The sequence below is a fragment of the Hylobates moloch genome, unplaced genomic scaffold (assembly GCF_009828535.3).
Source record: "Hylobates moloch isolate HMO894 unplaced genomic scaffold, HMol_V3 SCAFFOLD_3, whole genome shotgun sequence".
Classification (NCBI taxonomy): Eukaryota; Metazoa; Chordata; class Mammalia; order Primates; family Hylobatidae; genus Hylobates; species Hylobates moloch.
In genome coordinates, this window is record NW_026652278.1 from 174912733 (window position 1) to 174931258 (window position 18526).

Below are 18526 nucleotides of genomic sequence, written 5' to 3' on the forward strand. Positions count from 1 at the left end.
CTGGGAAGAGGAGGCCACAGTGAGCCGAGATTGCGCCACAGCACTCCAGCCTGGGCGACAGAGCAAAACTCTGTCTTAAACAAAACAAAACAAAACAAAACAAAAAAAACCATAAAGCCAAAAGGCTACCTGACCACCTCCTTCCTGGGTCTGAAATTATTTGCATGTTCCATACTCCTCAAATTAATTCTCCTCTGTTAACTCAGATGGACCTTTAATTTCATCCTAATGCAATGAATGGTAATGCCCCTTGCTTTCCACTTCAGCCTGACTACCCTGAGTCACTGCCTCACCCTTCAGTTTAAACTGAAGTGGGTTTAAACTTTTAAACTCACTGCGGGGCCTGGCGTGGGTTCCTGCTGCTGGATTCTCCAAGTCCTAGTATTTCTTCTATCATAATATTACTCCACAGTATTAAAGCCCCTCATTTAAAAATTAGTCTTCTTTTCTGTACTGGAAAACTCATGAGGACAGAGGCTGTCTTTCTTGCATAGCTTGCTCACAGAGCTATCTCTCCGTCATCCTCAAGAAACAAACGTGTGAACATGTGAATTTCTTAAAACTATGAACGAGCAGAATTAAAAACATGTGCTAGAGTGAGAGAGACACATAAACTACTGTAAACCTGAAAATGATACAAATTCACAGCCCATAAGTGAGCCAACAGAGAATGCGTTAGTACATATTTATAGGCAGGGTGTGCCAGGTGCTGCGATGGGTGGCTAGGTGCTGGCGGCACCCTGCAGGTATTTGGAAGCACAGACCTGAAGTGCAGGGAAGAAGCTGTGGGCATACAGACAGGTGTGAGTCAGACCCCACAGAAGTGAGTATAATACTAAAGAGAACAGTGGGCCTATAAAAAAGGTAAAGAAAATAGCGGGCCGATCTTCAGCCTAGGAAGCAATCTGCTGGAAGAGAAGCTTCGTGTCCCTGAAGCCAAAGGCAGAGGATTTTAAAGAGGACGTCCTTTGGAGAAGCCTGAAAGAAAAGAGAAAGTGAGGCAGGAAGTAGAAGGAGTATTACTTTTATGAAGAGGAGATTGTCTCACATGTAACTGTAAACAAGAGAGAAGACGAAGATCTAGACTTCCACTAACAGATACAGTCACCACTAGCCTCCAGAGACCAGTGGAATTTAAATTAATCAAAATTCAGTAAAGTTTACATGGCAGTTTCTTAATCACACTAAGCCAGATTTCCAGGGTGCAGCAGCCCCCAGGGGCCGGTGACAACAGCATGGAGCAAGGCAGATGCAGAACGTGCTCCCCAGGGCAGGAAGCTCTGCTGGACGGCACCAGTCTACACAGGAGACACAATTCACAAATCAAGGTCCTGCAAGAAACCCTGCAAGGTGGGTTTACTTTTCTGTGGAGAACACGTAAGATATTTCAGACTGACAAAAACAAACAAATAACAACAATGACAACAACAAACTTTCTAAATTCACAACACTCTTAGCAAAAAGAATCTTAGCAAGGCTGCCGGAGCGCTTTTCCCTAATGCCATCTCCAGAGAGAGGCCGTGTATGAGTGTCCTATGGGGGTGGCACCAGGTGCTGCTCCCCCTCTGCGAAAAATTACAATAAAATTGGGGCTTCCTGTGGGATTTTCATACAAAATGAAAACAGAATTTCCTAATGAAGCAATGAAATACTAGGCATTCTGGGTGTCTTTTAGAGGTGTGCTTTACCTTACAGCAATCAACCACACTGAGTGCCTAATCCCCAGGAATGCTATCCGAGCCCCCTGCACTCTGGCCACGCAAAACAATCTACCGAATGTGTTCTGTGTTCATACTCATTCATGCCTCTGTGAGTATCACTCCAGCTCATCATCCCCCCACCCCCGCCCACTTGAAACAGCTACTTCAAACATAATTCCAAAGTACAACCGCTCCATATACCCACTGCGTGTTATTAACCTAGTAGGTAGCAAGTGTCCTAGTAAGTATATCCACTTCTTTCATTTTCGACATCTGTGCTCATCTGCAATATTTTTTGCCAAATCCCAGAAAGATATATACTTAAAGAAAACTGTACAGAACTTCAGAACTAGAGAGAAACCTTTAAGATTATCAAGTTGAGCTGCCTGAACCAAAGAGCAGTTAAAATTTTCCAAGGCCGCTAGCAAGTCATTAACAAAGCCAGGAGTAGGGTTTCGCTCTCTTGAGGCTCAGATGAGCGTCTTTTTCTCCCTATCACACCTAACTGCGTAATTTGCTGCATTATAGTATTTCAACTCTCCATGAACTCTGAACTGTGACTTTCATAAACTGTAAGGAAAAAAACAGGAATGATTCATCATCAGTCATTTAATAGGTCCAAAAAAGCAAGTTAGGAGATAAAAGAGGAGGCAAAAGCAGAAAAACGTATATGCAACTGTTGTCTTTTTGTAACTTTGTGTTTTATCTTCCTCTTCTGCCAAGCACTGATAATTTAAAAATAGAAAGGAAGAAAAACTAGACATTTTTCTTTCCTTGGTCCAGGAAAACACTGCATTCTATATAATAAAACTATGATAAATGTAGGTGGGCTGAGACAGCAGACACAGTATATTCTCACCAATGAGCAGTTACCAGTTCACCCCATAAATGTATGCACAATGCAGGAACCAAAGTTTACCGCACTTGATGAACATCATTAAAAACCACTCATGGCCTTTCAACGCCACTTAAGACATTTAGAGATGAGTTCATTTAGAACAGAGAGAATGTCAGATCAGCTATAATGTTTCAATATAAAATCGTACTCTGTTATTGATTTCTTATAAATCAATAACAAAACCATCTCCAAACTTCTCAAAATTCAAGAGATAAAGTAGACTTCGCAAAGTAGATAGATGTAAAAGTGAACGTCAAAGGACTAGTAGGTGAAGACAGTCATGTGACATGGTCCACACAGCTGGAGCAATGAATGCATTCAGTCAACTGTGTTGTACTGTCCACTCAGAAAGTGGAGATAAGACAGTCTTGTTTGCAAGAAACCAGGATGAAGGCTAGAAGTTGGCAAAGACTACTTTATATGTGAGAAACAATAAGACAGGATAGATTGTAGGGCACTGACAGAAAACACGGCGCAGGAGCTACACACAGAAAACAGGAAGCAGGAGGAAGGCTCTTGCCAGCAACTCTGTGTTCCAGGAAAGTGTGGACTTGGTTGGATGAGAAGACATGTGGTCTAGTCATTTGTGCTGCTCCAGCAGACAAACCACCCACCATTGCCTGACATGTGAGTGAGGCCACTGAGGACCAGCCGGCCACCAGCCAAGCCTGCACAAGAGTGGAAGAAGCACCCAGCAGAACCCTAAACTAAATTATGAGTTATTTCAAGAGTGGAAGAACCGCTCAGCAGAACCCTAAACTAAATTATGACAGTTATTTCAAGCCACTCAATTTTGACAGTTAGCCAAGGTATTATGCTTTAATAGATACTTCATTACATATATATATATATATATATATATAAATCTAAGCCTGTAAAAAACTGAGATATATCCACGTATGTATATGTGTATATTTTTGTATATGATGTGTAAATATGTGACGATTTCTCTATTTTTACAGGCTTAGAGAGATTAAGTTGCCGACTCAACGTCATTTAGCAAAGTACTGAAGTTGGGGGTTCAATAAATCTAGTAAGTCTACATTAAAAGTGAAAGAAACCAGGGAGGGACTGAAGACTGTGGTTCTGTAAAAAATAAATTTCAACATCAGCACAGTGGATAAAAATAGATGGCATAATCCCAGCACTTTGGGAGGCCAAGGCAGGTGAATCACTTGAGGCTAGGAGTTTGAGACCAGCCTGGTCAACATGGAGAAACCCCATCTCTACTAAAAATTCAAAAATTAGCTGGCTGTGGTGGCATGCACCTATAATCCTAGCTACTTGGGAGGCTAAGGCATGAGACTCACTTGGACTTGGGAAGTGGAGGATGCAGCGAGCTGAGAGTGGGCCACTGCAATTGAGCCTAGGTAACAGAGTGAGACTGTCTCCAAAAAAAAAAAACAAGCAAAAAAAAATATACACACACAGACACACACACACACACAGACACACACACACACACACACACACATATAAGAAAGATGGCAGCTAGAAAAGGAAAAACACAGGATTTCTGAATAGGATTCAGGTCCAACTGCAACAAGAGAGCAAGCATTTGCGATCTGTAGTAAGAGTCATCGATGACCCCACACTGTAAAAGACAGGGTCCTGGCTCTAAAGGAAGGAATCTCTGCAGCCCTGTGTCCACCTCACCGGCGGGAAATTTACTTGAACACTTTTCAATTACTCTACTAGAGAATAAGCAGAGGAAGGGAAAAGATCAAGGGAAAAAGGTAAAAATCTGGTCACCAGATACCTTCCTTTTACTCTGATTATTTTCCTCTACCCCCCTGCAATGATTTTGGCCTTTCCACCCTTTTATTTTACAGTAATTCATGAACCACAGCCATATACGTTCTAGAAAAGCACTGTCCAACAGAATTTCTGTGATGACTTGTGTGTTCTATAATTTGCACTGTCCAATATGGTAGCACCTGGTCACATGTGGCCACTACACACTTGAAATGGAGCTAATGTCACCATAGAACTGAATTTTAAATTTAAACAATTTAAATTTAAATAGTCACCAATTATGTCTGATCCTTTATAGCATCTCCAATTTCAAATGCTGCCTGTCAAAACTAAAAACTTTAACATCTGCAATATTCAAAATCTTTTTCTGTGGTTAAAATTTGAAGCAAAAATATTTATCTAAATCCAAATTTTTGTAGACGTCTGTCTTAATCCTACATAGAAAAAAAAAAAGTAAAATTTTCCTAGATTTTGACTGTGCTGATACTCCCCGCCATGCTCCTGCCCACCGTTCTCTGCTATGAGTCTCCACTTGGCTCAGAGGGCAAAGAAGAGACCTGCTTTAGAATTGCTGATTTACTGCTTCGCCTGAACACGTACCAGTCAAGAGGCTCTGTGCTTAGCTGTGACTTGGAGAATCATTACTCTACTAATTTGTTTTGTTTTTGCTTTTTTTTCCTAAGCACTAAAAGTGAATAAATTAAATCTATGTTCATAAACAGTAGTGATGTCATAATGTTTACGATCTGTCACCCACTTGTTCCGTCTGCACTGTTATTCAACTGCTCAGAATGCTGTTCCCAAATGTCACCATGAGAGACACATACGAAAGCCTAAGACAAGGCTCTTGTCCTCAAAGGCATGCAATTTATTTAAGGAAACAACTCCCACATGTAAAAGGCTGGGGTGAATATTAAACTATCCTCTCACAGTTCGCTTTTTAGCCAACACTAATTATGTGCTTCCCAAGACCCAGCTCTGAGGTAGGCATTTTATATACGTCACTCTCATTGGATACTCACAGCAACCCTAGAAGAGAGCTACCAATATACTATCTTTATTTTGAAGATATCTGAGGTTTAGAGAGGTAAAATCATCGCCAGCTAAATGCAAAGCTGAGATTTGACCCCAAGTCTGTCTGATTCCGGAGTCCAAGCTCTTAATTCACAGACAACTCTAAATGTGTCAATCATATTTAATACATATAATGATTATACAACAAAATTATTGTGATCTCACTTTCCTCTAGGATTAGAATGTTCTCTCCACCAAGCCCAGCTCCTCTTGCAGGAAGGAGTCCTCTGGGCTCCATCCCTTTCTCACAGTGTTTTATTAATCGCAGCATTATTTTGACGAACCCTTGACTGCAGGCATGCACTTCAGGTACATACCATTTTCACCCAATGATTTCTCTGAAACACTTTCATATATTCTACTCAACACTAACTTTAAGAACTGTAATCGTAGCATATTTGGTGGTAAAGGAAGTGTCTAGTTTAAGTTTTAGGGGTCTTCAGTGTAATTTCTTCAGGAGTTGTTACCACCAGGATCTGGATGTTAGATTTCTACCCTTCAATCCTGACCGTGGCAGGGACTGCTCCCAGGGACATTCAGAGTGCTTTAAGGATCAGCAACATTAGGACAGTTAACAGTAAAACACCTGTAATACACTCATGGGCGGACTGTGAAACTTACACTGCTCGGGTAACTTTTAGACAAGGAGTACTACAAAAACAAGGCAAGGTGCTGAGGAGACATGCATATGTGTGTACAGATGGAATGTGTACACACACTCCTGTGCATAGAAGTTATGACACATTCAACCCTGAAATATTACTTCTGGCTACTCCTGGGAAATGGAACAGGTAGCTGGAGGGAAGAGAGGAGAGAGGAGGAGAACTTCATTTTATACACTACTTTATTGTGGCAATCTTTAATCTTTAATGAGCATATTACTCAAATAAATTTAAACATTAAAACATTTTAAAGCTCAGAGTGAAAATACGGAAATATTTGATGGCTGAAAACTAAACTTAGGCTGGAAAATCTCAAATCAATTATTTTTTAAGCCTTATATATACCAATATATGGCCATGTATATAAAAAACTCAAACTTCTTACAAATATTAAAGTGGCATATCCTATACGACTTTTTCTAATGTTTTTGAGTTGCAGCAAATTTTTAATGAAATGGATCATGGGTGCTAAGTATCCTCTTACCGTAAAAATGAAGTTTGCTAAAGCCAGAGGGTCTTTCACGATGCTCTAGCCCAAATCCTGTACCTTAAAACATGAGGAAATGAGGTCTAGGCACGTGGAATAAATTCCTGAAGGTCTGAGTCAGCAGAAGAAACTTTCCTACCGAGGAAAGTGTTCAGAAGGCTCTACTGCTCGAGCCTTTTCCAGCAGAGGTGTGCATCGGGATCATGGAGTGTGAATGCCAAACCCCCCTTCTTCCCGCCCCATGCCACGGCCACCAAATCACACTCTCCACTCATGAGGACCCAGCCTGTACCGTCTCATAAAGGTTTCCCGGTGATTCCATCCCATGCTGACCTTCTCAGTACAGGTGCTGACAGAAGTTGAAAAAAATTCACTCTTATTTTAACAGTTTTGTTTTCAGTCATTATAATAATTACTACTGGACATATTCTGGAACAAAGCATATTATCTATTTCTTTAAAATACTATTTGAGATACAGAGAAACACAATAGGGCTATGGACATATGAGAAATACACAGTATTTCTCAAGTATGGTTCTTACGTACCATAAGCAGCATAATTAACGTTGCAAAAAATGCAACAAAGAAGTGGCTGGGAGAGCCCACCTGAAGATTCCACCTGTTCCTCAACTGCTTATTAAGTTCTAAAACATCACCCAGAATCTTCCTGACAAGTCTGCAACTACTGACCAAGTCATTAAAGCCTGTTGGAACATAAATGAAATGTAGTCTTTACAACATTAACAAAACAATAAGAGGAATCTAAATGGCTATATACATTTCCACTTAACAGCATATTTTCCATCTTCTTGGAAATACCTTTGTGGTGGACTGAATGGTGGCTCCTGCCCAAAAGATATGTACAACCCTGGAAGCTGTGAGTGTGAACTGATGTGGATAAGCATCCCTGAAGATGTAATTAAGAACCTCAAGATGAGACCACCTTGGATTTATAGTGGACCCTAAATTCAATAGCAAGAGTCTTTTTAAGAGAAAGGTAGAGGAGATTTGAGTCAGAGACCCAGGGAAGAAGGGCGTCTGATGACAGAGGCAGAGACTGGAGTGGTGCCGTCACAAGCCAGCAGGTGCCTGGAGACTGGGAGGAGAGAGGATGAGTCCTTCCTTAGCACCTTCAGAGGGAGCGAGGCCCTCACGGCACCTGGAATTCAAACTCCTGGCCTCCAGAACTGCGAGAGAATCCACCTGTCGTTTAAATTTATGGAAAGTAGCCTTAGGGAAATACACCTTTTTTTTTTAATTAATGGCTTTATTGAGGTATAACTGATATATAAAAAACTACGTACGTTTAATGTATACAATTTGATGAGTCTGGATATACACACTAATACACCTTTTTATTTGGACAGCAAATGAAAGTACTGAAAAAATATTTTCTAAAAGAATTGGGTAACACTGGCGAACAATTCCATAATTGAGAGATAAGCACTTTTATTCCTTTCTGTATTTTGTTAGTGTCTTCACTTGAAATGTTTTATGGTTTAGTAGGATTATCACTCTACACACAAGACAAAAAGCAGAGGATTAAACAAGTGACGGCTCCAAAGGCGGTCTGGGATGAAACAAAACTCCCACGTGCAGTCCTGCTTTCCCTCAGGAGGAGGAGAGGGCAGGACGCCTCGGCTCTGAAATGGGACTCCTTCAACATCTCTGCTGAGAACCACAACTCAGCTAAGGCTTTTGTTTTCAGTTATGAATATATAAAACATGGCACAAATTATACATCAGTTCTGAGTGTATTATTTCTCATATTCTTTCCTCTCCATAATAGAAGAAAAACTCCCTAAATATTGACGTAGTAACTCTATTCATAATTATACATTCTAGCTTAATGCCTGTAACACAAAAGTTCCAACTCTAACGCTGTTTTAACTAGGGACCAAGACAGAACAGACTCTTTGATTCTGAGTAAAGCAAAACAGCCTCTCTGTCCTCAAGAGTTCACTTCACCAGCAACATGGGCCTCAGGGTACAATGAGTTAATCAAAATTTTTTTTTCAAAAATAATTTGCCTAATGTTATCATTAGTCAGGGAAATTTACCTGTGCTCACCTTGTGTTTACCCAAACTGTGCCTTCGATTTTAACCACACTTCTTGCTTCTCTTATACAGCAGCTAAGAAAGAACAGTAAATGGACCTAGTACCAGGAAAAATGAACATAAATTACATAAATATGGAAGATATGAGAGGTCAGAGATTCAAGTAGAAGTGCTTCAGAACTTTATAGGACATGTGTTACAAATCTTGGACTCCTAAAAATTGTTTTAAATGTCCGTGGTTCAGTGTTGAAAGAGAGCTTGCTCTGAGTTAGGTAAACTACCAAAGAACTACAGGGACCAACCAGATGCACGGAAAACAGAGAGGGCAACACCACTGGTCCAGGGTCAACCAATTGCATGGAAAACAGAGAGGGCAACACCACTGGTCCAGGGTCAACCAATTGCATGGAAAACAGAGAGGGCAACACAACTGGTCATTATTTTGATTTTTACAATGAGGTATTACATAAATAATTAACAAATTATTTATTATTAAATAAATTATTTATTAATTTATTAATTGATAAATTATTTGATACTTTATTAATTTATAATTAATAAATTAATAAATAAAGCACCATGAGATACAGAAATAACAGACTGTAACTGGAACTCAAGGTAGCACCTGACTGTCCCTTTGTAAACATGTCATCCATGGAACATTCTAGTCTACGGATCTGTACCCAACCAGCTTAAATAAAATGAAACAGCCCCAGAACAAAGCTGTGTATGTGACTTAGAGATCACAGTGCAGTGCTGAGAGCTGTACAGTGGGTAGAGAGAAGGCGCAGGTGAGCGGGAGTGACAGAAACTACATCAAGGGCATGTTTGTCTGTGTGAACTGCTATGCCTCCTCTTCCAATGGGTGAAAGGGAAAATCCTTCAAATATGGCTGCTTTTAAAAATCTTTCATGAGTATCATGCCTGGTTCTGTGGTGGATACAATAATGAATGAAGGTGGTCCTGGCCCATAAGGACCTGAGCCAACACTGGATCCCCCCGAAACACACACCAGAGCCAACACTGAACATGCACAGCCGACAAGCGGACTAGCCCACTGGCAGGGAGGCATCACGTCCTCCGCTTCTGCAAAACACAGATTGCCTTCCTGGCCATGAGCAAACATGCAACTTCTCCTTCACTTACCACTCAGCATCCAGCCCCTCAGAGCTCTAGACTGTGAGCTCGGAGACCCTCTGCAGCACCACACTGTCTTTATTCAGGTGGTGTTGTAAGACCGCATTTCACTACAGCCTGCTGCGAGCTCTTTTGGCAGCTGTGGCCATCTCAGCAGCTATTGTTTGTCACTGCAGTACTGGTGCCGACAGGATTAGGCATGGAGCCAAAAATGGAATTCTATTCATAGACTGGCAAGGCTGGAAAGCAGCTCAGAACTCATTTAGTTCAAATTTTCAGAGTTCCAAAGAAAACACTAATAAAATTAATCAAATGACCAGTCTAAAGTCAGACGGGGAGTCATACAGGGAGCCTGTACCCTACAGTCTTCAGACATCTCTTCTGGTTTCAGTTCCATCTCACTAGCTGTTTCTTGTTGAAAATTGATGGTATTAAAACATAAGATCGACAGCAAAACTCAATTTACAGGGAATTGCCTTCAGTGATCCTATAAATGTGAGATATAGCAAGGTCAGAAAAAGAGGATAGGGCACACAACCCATTTTATAAGGTTAACATCATGTTGACATAAAAAGACTAATCTCAGGCACCCAAATGCAAAATCTTAACTATAATTTTAGCAAATAATATTCAGCAGCTACAGAAAAACCAAATGCTCCTCACAGAATTTATCATAAAGATTCAAGTTAACTGATTTGAGGAGGAAAAAGCTTGTCATCCTCAACATCAGCAGAAATGCACTGAACAAAATTTGACTTCTCGCAAACTTTAGGGATGATACACTCCACTTATTTTATAAAATAATAATGAGCACAAGAAAGAGATAGGAAAAAAATCTACAGATTCCTCCTTAAAATATCTGTGTATCTTGGTAAAAAGACTGCAAATAGGTAATTTTTTAAAAAATGAATTCCTGCCATTGTAATGCAATTGGCCCGTCCTTTCCTTCCTTTGCAGCTATCAAATGTTACCGGAAACCCTTGGAAGTTGTTTGCAGCTTTAGTTATTTCCTATTGCACTTTGTTCAGGATTCGTTCCAGCCACAATAAAATGCCATTTACTTTGGTTCAGAAAAAAATGGTTGTAAAGTGTTACTGGACTAACATATGATGAGTACCCAATCAATATACCTACTAGCTATTCTACCATTTTGTAACTTTACTACATGCTTTAGGGATTACCACACATAAACTATACATTTCTACCCAATCTGTCTGCAATCACAAATCACATTTCCTATAGTAAACATAAAATAATTCTATACTAAATACAGTATTTTACGTGCAAAGAAGTGAATAAAAACAGACCATCGTATAATGCCGTCCTCTAAAAAGCATACGAAATGGAAACTGAGTAATTTGAGTGTAACATCTCAACACAGAATAAGAGAATAAACAAAATGGGGGAAACGATAAAATCCTGCTAAGTATACTTACAACCAACTGTTTGAGCTGAAATTGGGAGCTCTGAAAACTTAACAGGACACATCAACACAAAAAAGTATGAAAACCTCAAAATCTAGGAAAATTTATCTTCTAATAAGAAACGATTACTTCCCAATGTAGAAGAGATCTAATAGTCTACTAACCAACTTGCGAAATCTTATCTGAGATATCAACCTTGATAACTGATACTCTAATTGCTCTTCTTTAAAGAATAATTTTGTTATTAACAACCAAGAGAAGCAAAATACAAATAATCCTTTCTAAGCACTCTTGCTTAGAGCAATGGGAGGGATTCAATTTTTACTTCAGAAATATACGTCTATCCCTTCAAAATAATTTTAAAAAATTAGCAATCATCGAAATCGTTTAACTAGTCCCACTAGTAAATACGTCCACTCATCAGGAGTCAGGAAACCACAGTAGCTTGTTTTTGTGTGGCTGGCTAGTGAAGAATGGCTTTCGCATTTTTAAATGGTTGAAAAAAGCTTTTGTGATACATGAAAGGGGCAGAAAATTCAAATTTTATTGAATTTATTTCGTTTATTTATAAAGTTTTACTGGAACACAGCCATACTCACTCATTTCCATATCATCTACAGCAGCTTCTGGGCTACGTGACACGGCTGAGTGGTGTGACAGAGACTGTATGGCCCACAAACCCAAAAGCCCTGTGTGGCCCTTTATGGAAACAGTTTGATGACCCCTGCGGTACACAGTTCATAAAACTAAGTTTAAAAATCTAGTGTTACTTAAAAGTTTCCCATTTTTGGTCTGATGGCCCCATAGGAATAAGATTAGCCTGAAAAGCAACTATTATATGAAACAGAATCCCTCAATGCAAAGAGTAGGTAAGAGACAGAAAAACTGAATCCACAACCACATTTACACCCAAACGCAAAGGCACAGGGCCTGGGAGTGGCACCATGCACCAAGAAGCGGCAGCCAGGAAATCCACATTGCCTGACCTCTGGTAGCTCTGACCTCTGTGAAGTCTCAAGACTATTTGTAAAACGAAGAAAATGTAAATAAGGAACACAGCAGGCTATTGGTATCTGCAGTCACCATCTCGCAGGGCTCTTGTAAAGATGAAGTCTGTGGAAGCTGCTCTAATAGATGAGACACACTTGTCAACATTCCTCTGACTCCTGATGAAAGTTCTGTTCTAGCCCTATCCAAAAGTGATGGCAAGACACAGGAGACAGGTGGAAGAGTGGTATAAAAAAAGACTTCAGAGAATAAGACAGAAAGGGGCAAAAGAAGGAAAATTAGGCTTTGCTGGTTTCCCTTGGGCTGTCTCCCTCAAGCTCAGCTCTCCAAGGGAACAGGCAGGAGATAGCTGACGGAAGTCTGCTCAAAGAGAACAAACCAACGAGATTCTAACAGTGCGATGTGCTCCACAATAATGGGACGGGATTTTGAGTAACCATCACTCTCCAAAATACATGAAATTTTTATTCTACAGGTTGGGCGCAGTGGCTCATGCCTATAAAAATCCCACTTTGGGGCCGGGCGCGGTGGCTCACGCTTGTAATCCCAGCACTTTGGGAGGCCGAGGCGGGCGGATCACGAGGTCAGGAGATCGAGACCACGGTGAAACCCCGTCTCTACTAAAAATACAAAAAATTAGCCGGGCGTGGTGGCGGGCGCCTGTAGTCCCAGCTACTCGGAGAGGCTGAGGCAGGAGAATGGCGTGAACCCGGGAGGCGGAGCTTGCCGTGAGCTGAGATTGCGCCACTGCACTCCAGCCTGGGTGAAACAGAGCGACACTCTGTCAAAAAAAAAAAAAAAAAAAAAAAAAAAAATCCCACTTTGGGAGGACAAGATGGCAGGATTGTTTGAGCTCAGAAGTTGGAGACCAGCCTGAGCAACATGGTGAGACCCCTGTCTCCACAAAAAATATAAAAACTAGCTGGTCGTGGTGGTACACGTCTGTGGTCCCAGCTACTCAGGAGACCGAGGAAGGAAGAACTTGGGCAGAGGAGTTCGAGGCTGCAGTGAGCCAAGACTGCACCACTGCACTCCAGCCTGGACAACAGAGTGAGAAGACGCTGTCTCGAAAAAAAAAACAAAAACAAACTTCACTCTACAGGATCGAGGAAGGAAAACCTAAGAAACATTAAGCTGAAACAAACTCAAAACACAAAACCTCCGTTAAGAAGATTCACTATTTCTCAAATGAGGTTTTTATGGTATACACATATTGAATTGTATACTGCGTGATTGCATTACATATTTAAAATCTCAAGAAGATAGAAATTCAGGTAGCAGCTGTCAAAGAGCCTAAAACCTTTTAAGATGCAAATATAGACACACAGAAATCACAAACATACACATATAGTCAAAGAGGATGCCCTATACCATTAACTACTAAACTTTTCTGATAAATTTATTTTTAGTCATAAATAAATTTCTTTCTTACTGTATTTGTTTTCAAAGAGGAAGATGAATGAGAAGAGGTAAAAGGTAAATACTGGTTAGATATCAGTAGATGAGTGAAATGGACAGTGAAAGGTACATGGATATGCACATATATTCCTATAATAATGTGGCAAATTCATCAGTAACCACAATAAGGTGGTTTTTTTTTTTTTTTTTTTGCGATGTAGTCTCACTCTGTTGCCTAGGTTGGAGTGCATGGAGTGATCTCGGCTCACTGCAACCTCTGCCTCCTGGGTTCAAGCGATTCTCATGCCTCAGCCTCCCAAGTAGCTGGGATTACAGGTGTGCAGCACCATGCCCAGCTAATTTTTGTTTTTAGCAGAGATGGGGTTTTGCCATGTTGGCCAGGCTGGTCTCGAACTCCTGACCTCAAGTGATCTGCATGCCTCAGCCTCCCAAAGTGCTGGGATTACAGGCACGAGCCACCACACCCGGCCAAGGTGCTCTTAAAAGCACAGCATCCAATACTGTTATAGAAAAACCCAAGATGCATATCCATGTATACAGTATGCTATCTGCGTAAAAAGATGAGGAAAAAACCAACATATTCTTTCTTGCTTGTATACAAGTGAATGAAAATGCAAATACTAGTTGCCTCTAAGTAGACTTAATTATTCAAGTATGGTGAGGCAACAGATCAAGTACGACCTCCAGTACCTGAAAGCACCTGAAAAGGCAGTTTGGTACTTCCCCCCAAGAGGAGGCCATACCACCCCCACTAAAGGTGGCAAAGGCCGAAGGCTGTGCTGGGCCATACAGGGCCGTGCCAGGGTTGGTCTGGAGGTGGAAGGAACCGGGAAAGCTTGACTGAGGATCTCACAGAAAGGCAAGGGTGAGAGGCTCAGGATTGGCTGGTTTAAGTAATTCCAAAGGCTCTGGGGCATAGCTGTCCCCAGTTGTCTAGCACTAGCTCTGAGATGACTTGGGTGTGACACAGGCTGTGGTGTGGAGTGTGACTCTGGACTGGTCAGCTTGCGTATGAAAAGCACGGTCCTGCACCAGTCTTCTGCTATCCCGAGTCCTGGAGGGGGCAGTACTTCCCCAGTCAATGAGGGCCCAGATGCCACAGCATTCAGGATACAGAAAATAAGAAAAGAGAGTTAATATACTAAGGAAGGGAACTGAGTGTATGGAGAACTAGGTAAAAGTAAAACTTGACTGGGTATCTTCTTGTACTTTTTGCATGTTGTGCCATGTGATTGCATTACCTACTTAAAACAAGTGATAGGATTTATGAGGTGTGCTACCCACACGTGCGCATACATCACAAACACACGTCACAAACACACATCTGCCTTCCGGCCTTGCTGAGCAGGGTAAATTGATGATGAATGGTACCTGGGGAAGGAGGACAGAGGAGTGCCATGCCGGCTACTGGGTGCAACACAACAGCACAATTCGGGAGGGACAAAAAGTACATACATATCTGTATTTCCACAAACTCCAGAAACATAACCAGGATATTGCTAAGTTTTGATTTAAAATAAACCTAGAAATTCAGTTTTTACTCCTTCAAGACACAAAAACCCCGGTTAAGAAGATTCACTGTTTATTAAAGGAGGTGTTTACAGTACATACATATTGATGGCACTTCTAAACTTAAAAAGGCATCTTTTTCTGATTTAAAAGCAATAGCTGACCTTCCACTTCTAGTAAGGGGATCAGATATATGCTTTAACATAAAACCACCAACAAGCAGACAAAATGAATGCACTGGCAGTTACACTAGACATCAGGCAAAGAAAGACAGGGATCCCTGAGAGAAACAGATGAGGGGAGACCCACGATCGCAGCAGCTTGCTGCCTTGAGACAGTTTCCAGACAGCTATGCACCCCTATGTGATGTCCAAGAGAAATGGAAGTATGTGTCCACAGAAGGGTTTGTACTCAATGTTCACAGCGGTTTTATTTACAAACAGCCAAAAACTGGCAGCAATACAAATGCCTATTACCAGGTGAGTGGATAAACAAATTATAATATTAATCTATCTATATAAAGGATACACAGCAATGAAAAGAAATGTAGTCTTGATACACGCTAAAACATGCATGAATCTCAAAATAAACATGTGAAGTGTAAGAAGCCTTACCAAAAAGAGTATATGCCATGTGAGTTCACTAATATAAAATTCCAGGAAATGCAAACAATTATTTAGTGCTAAAAAGCACACCAGCAGTTGACTAGAGATGGAGGTGGAAGGGTTGGGAGGGGGAATACAGAGAAGTGTGAGGAGACCTTTGGGAATGATGGGTGTGTTCACTGCCTGACAGTGGTGATGCTTTCTCAGGTGTAAAAGCTATGTCAAAGCTTATCAAATTGTAGACTTTAAATATGTGCAATTTACTGTAAGTCAATTACACCTCAAAAAAGCTTTTTAAAAATAAAGATCAATACTTGGTTTGTAGCAAAAACTTGAAAAATATCAAACATACAGATAAGAGAGTAAGACCATGGTCTCTTCTAAAGGACGCACATGTCTAAAAGTAACACTTCAAAATTATTAATAAATGCCAACTGTAAGTTGCATATCAACCCCCCCAAGTTCAAACCAGTAACTTTCACTAAAAAGACTCTTTGCAAGGGTGGTGTTGATTTCCCGAGGTTATTCGTGAATAATGAGTCATGAGAAGCTCACACTAGTCTCTTTTGTTTGGGACTCCCTTTCTTCTCTGTCCTTGACATACCACAAAGCTGTGATGCTTTTGTTTGCAGGCGCTGCAGCTGCCAAGGCTCCAAACAATCTGAATTCTATGCTTCTGTCTCTCTTCCACCTTGAGCAAGTACGCAACTTATATTAAAAGAAGCACGTTTACCCTATAACTGATAATGGACACAGTCAAACAAAAAACGTTATAAAAATTAGTGATGTCAACAAAAGTGTATATATCACAAAGGAGAATGGATACGGTCTTTCACTTGTATGTCCTAAAAATGAAAATCCACTGCCCCCCTACTTGTAAACAATATAATAAGAATTGTCTGAAATGCAGAAAGATAGTTCTTGGCACCATAATTAAGCACAAAAACCTTGAAGAGAAAAAGCATTCAAAAAAGTTCACTCAAACTTCTTGTTTAGAGCACAAAATTCAGAAGATCACTCACTAAACCTATTCCTAGGAAGCTTTTTTGTTGTGGCTTTTAAAATATTTTGTTACACTACGACAAAAGGGGAAGGAGAAAAAGATATTGAGGAGATGCCTCCCTCTTTTCCAAAAAGACTTTGAGTGAGGTCATTTTATTTAAGTTTATCCAAAATGTTGCAAGGCACTTTATACCGACTCTCAAAAAGAGGTCACTTTTATTAATAAAAATAACAAATATTCTCTTTAATCCTTATTCTGGCATTTGAGGTTTTCCACTGAGGGCAGCCGTCTCCCATACACTTATTTCTTAGTCTCCAACTCACCATTCCTTCAAATTGCCGCCAACATGAAAACATCTCCTACCTCCTCTCCATCAATCTATTGTTACCATCTTCACAATCACCCAGTACCTGTTCCAAGGGGCTCATCTTCCTAACCATACCCACTGCCAGTTTCCCACTTCCACCGGACCCGTGAGGGCCCGTGCCACACCTCCACCGGACCCGTGAGGGCCCGTGCCACACCTCCACCGGACCCGTGAGGGCCCGTGCCACACCTCCACCGGACCCGTGAGGGCCCGTGCCACACCTCCACCGGACCCGTGAGGGCCCCTGCCACACCTCCACCAGACCCGTGAGGGCCTGTGCCACACTGCTGCACACACCTGTTCTTCTTATTTCACTTTTGTAGATGACGAATTTTCAAAGATTTGGTAAAAAAATTTCAAAGTTCGGTAAATAAATATGGCCAAGCACTGCATAATGACATTTCAGTTAACCACGGGCTGCATATATGATCGAACTGCACATACAACCGTGGTTGTGAAAGATTAATACCATATTTTTACTGCACCTTTTCTACATTTAGCTATGTTTGGATACACAAATGTGTTACAACTGCCCGCAGTGTTTGGTACAGGACCACGGCATACAGGTCTGTAGACTAGAACAGGCCATCCCATACAGCCTGGGTGTGTAGTAGGCTAGACCATCTAGGTTTGGGTAAGTACACTCTATGTTGTCCACATAATGACAAAATCGCCTGATGACGCGTTTCTCAAAATGCATCCCTGGCATTCAGCCACGCATGACTGTACTTGATGCATAAACAAATGCTTTAAATGAGGATAAATGTAGGTATTCTCTAGCTGCTGGATGTTTAGGATAATCACCAGGGTCCCAAATTCATGTTTCCCACAAGAAACAAGTGGGCCCACTTTATTCTAGCAAATTAGTTTATCCAAAGGCACAAGTTTATCAATCTACTAGATTCTTGATTGTCTTATATTCATTAACAGAGCAACTGTAACACCTGCAAGTGGAAGTGGCTGTGGCACCTGTCCCCTGAACGACCCTGGGTGCGCCTGCACTCTACACACACAAGCCTCAACAGGCGGGGCAGAAACACCACGAATCACAAAATTGAAGGACCTGAAAGTCAGTTTGCCCCAAGATCCCAGAGGGAAGGCCTCACTATGGTCCAGATCTCCGGATTTCCAGCCCAGTGATTTCCTTGCTCAGCCATTAATCATTAGGTAACATGACTTACGGTCTCCAGGTGGCGAGATGGGTCGGTAACTCCCAAGCACTTTTTCCCACCAGACGGACTTTCATCAGCCTTCACAATCAGGCCGCCACGACACTGACCTCCCTGGGAACAGTCAGTCTGCTTTAAAGGTTGTGAGATGAGTCATGTGCAGCCCTTCGGGCCCTGAGGATCACACCCCAATTTTCTGCTGAGTTGGGGGAACAGAATTATCTAGAAACAGATCTTATGAAGCTATATTT

At 41.2% G+C, this 18526-nt stretch overlaps 1 protein-coding gene across 11 annotated transcripts in view; it reads right to left on the minus strand.

Moving 5' to 3' along the window:
- The window catches only part of FAT1 (FAT atypical cadherin 1), a 138949-nt gene that overhangs the window by 53150 nt on the left and 67273 nt on the right, over window positions 1–18526 (minus strand). The gene's annotated exons all lie outside the window — the stretch shown is intronic.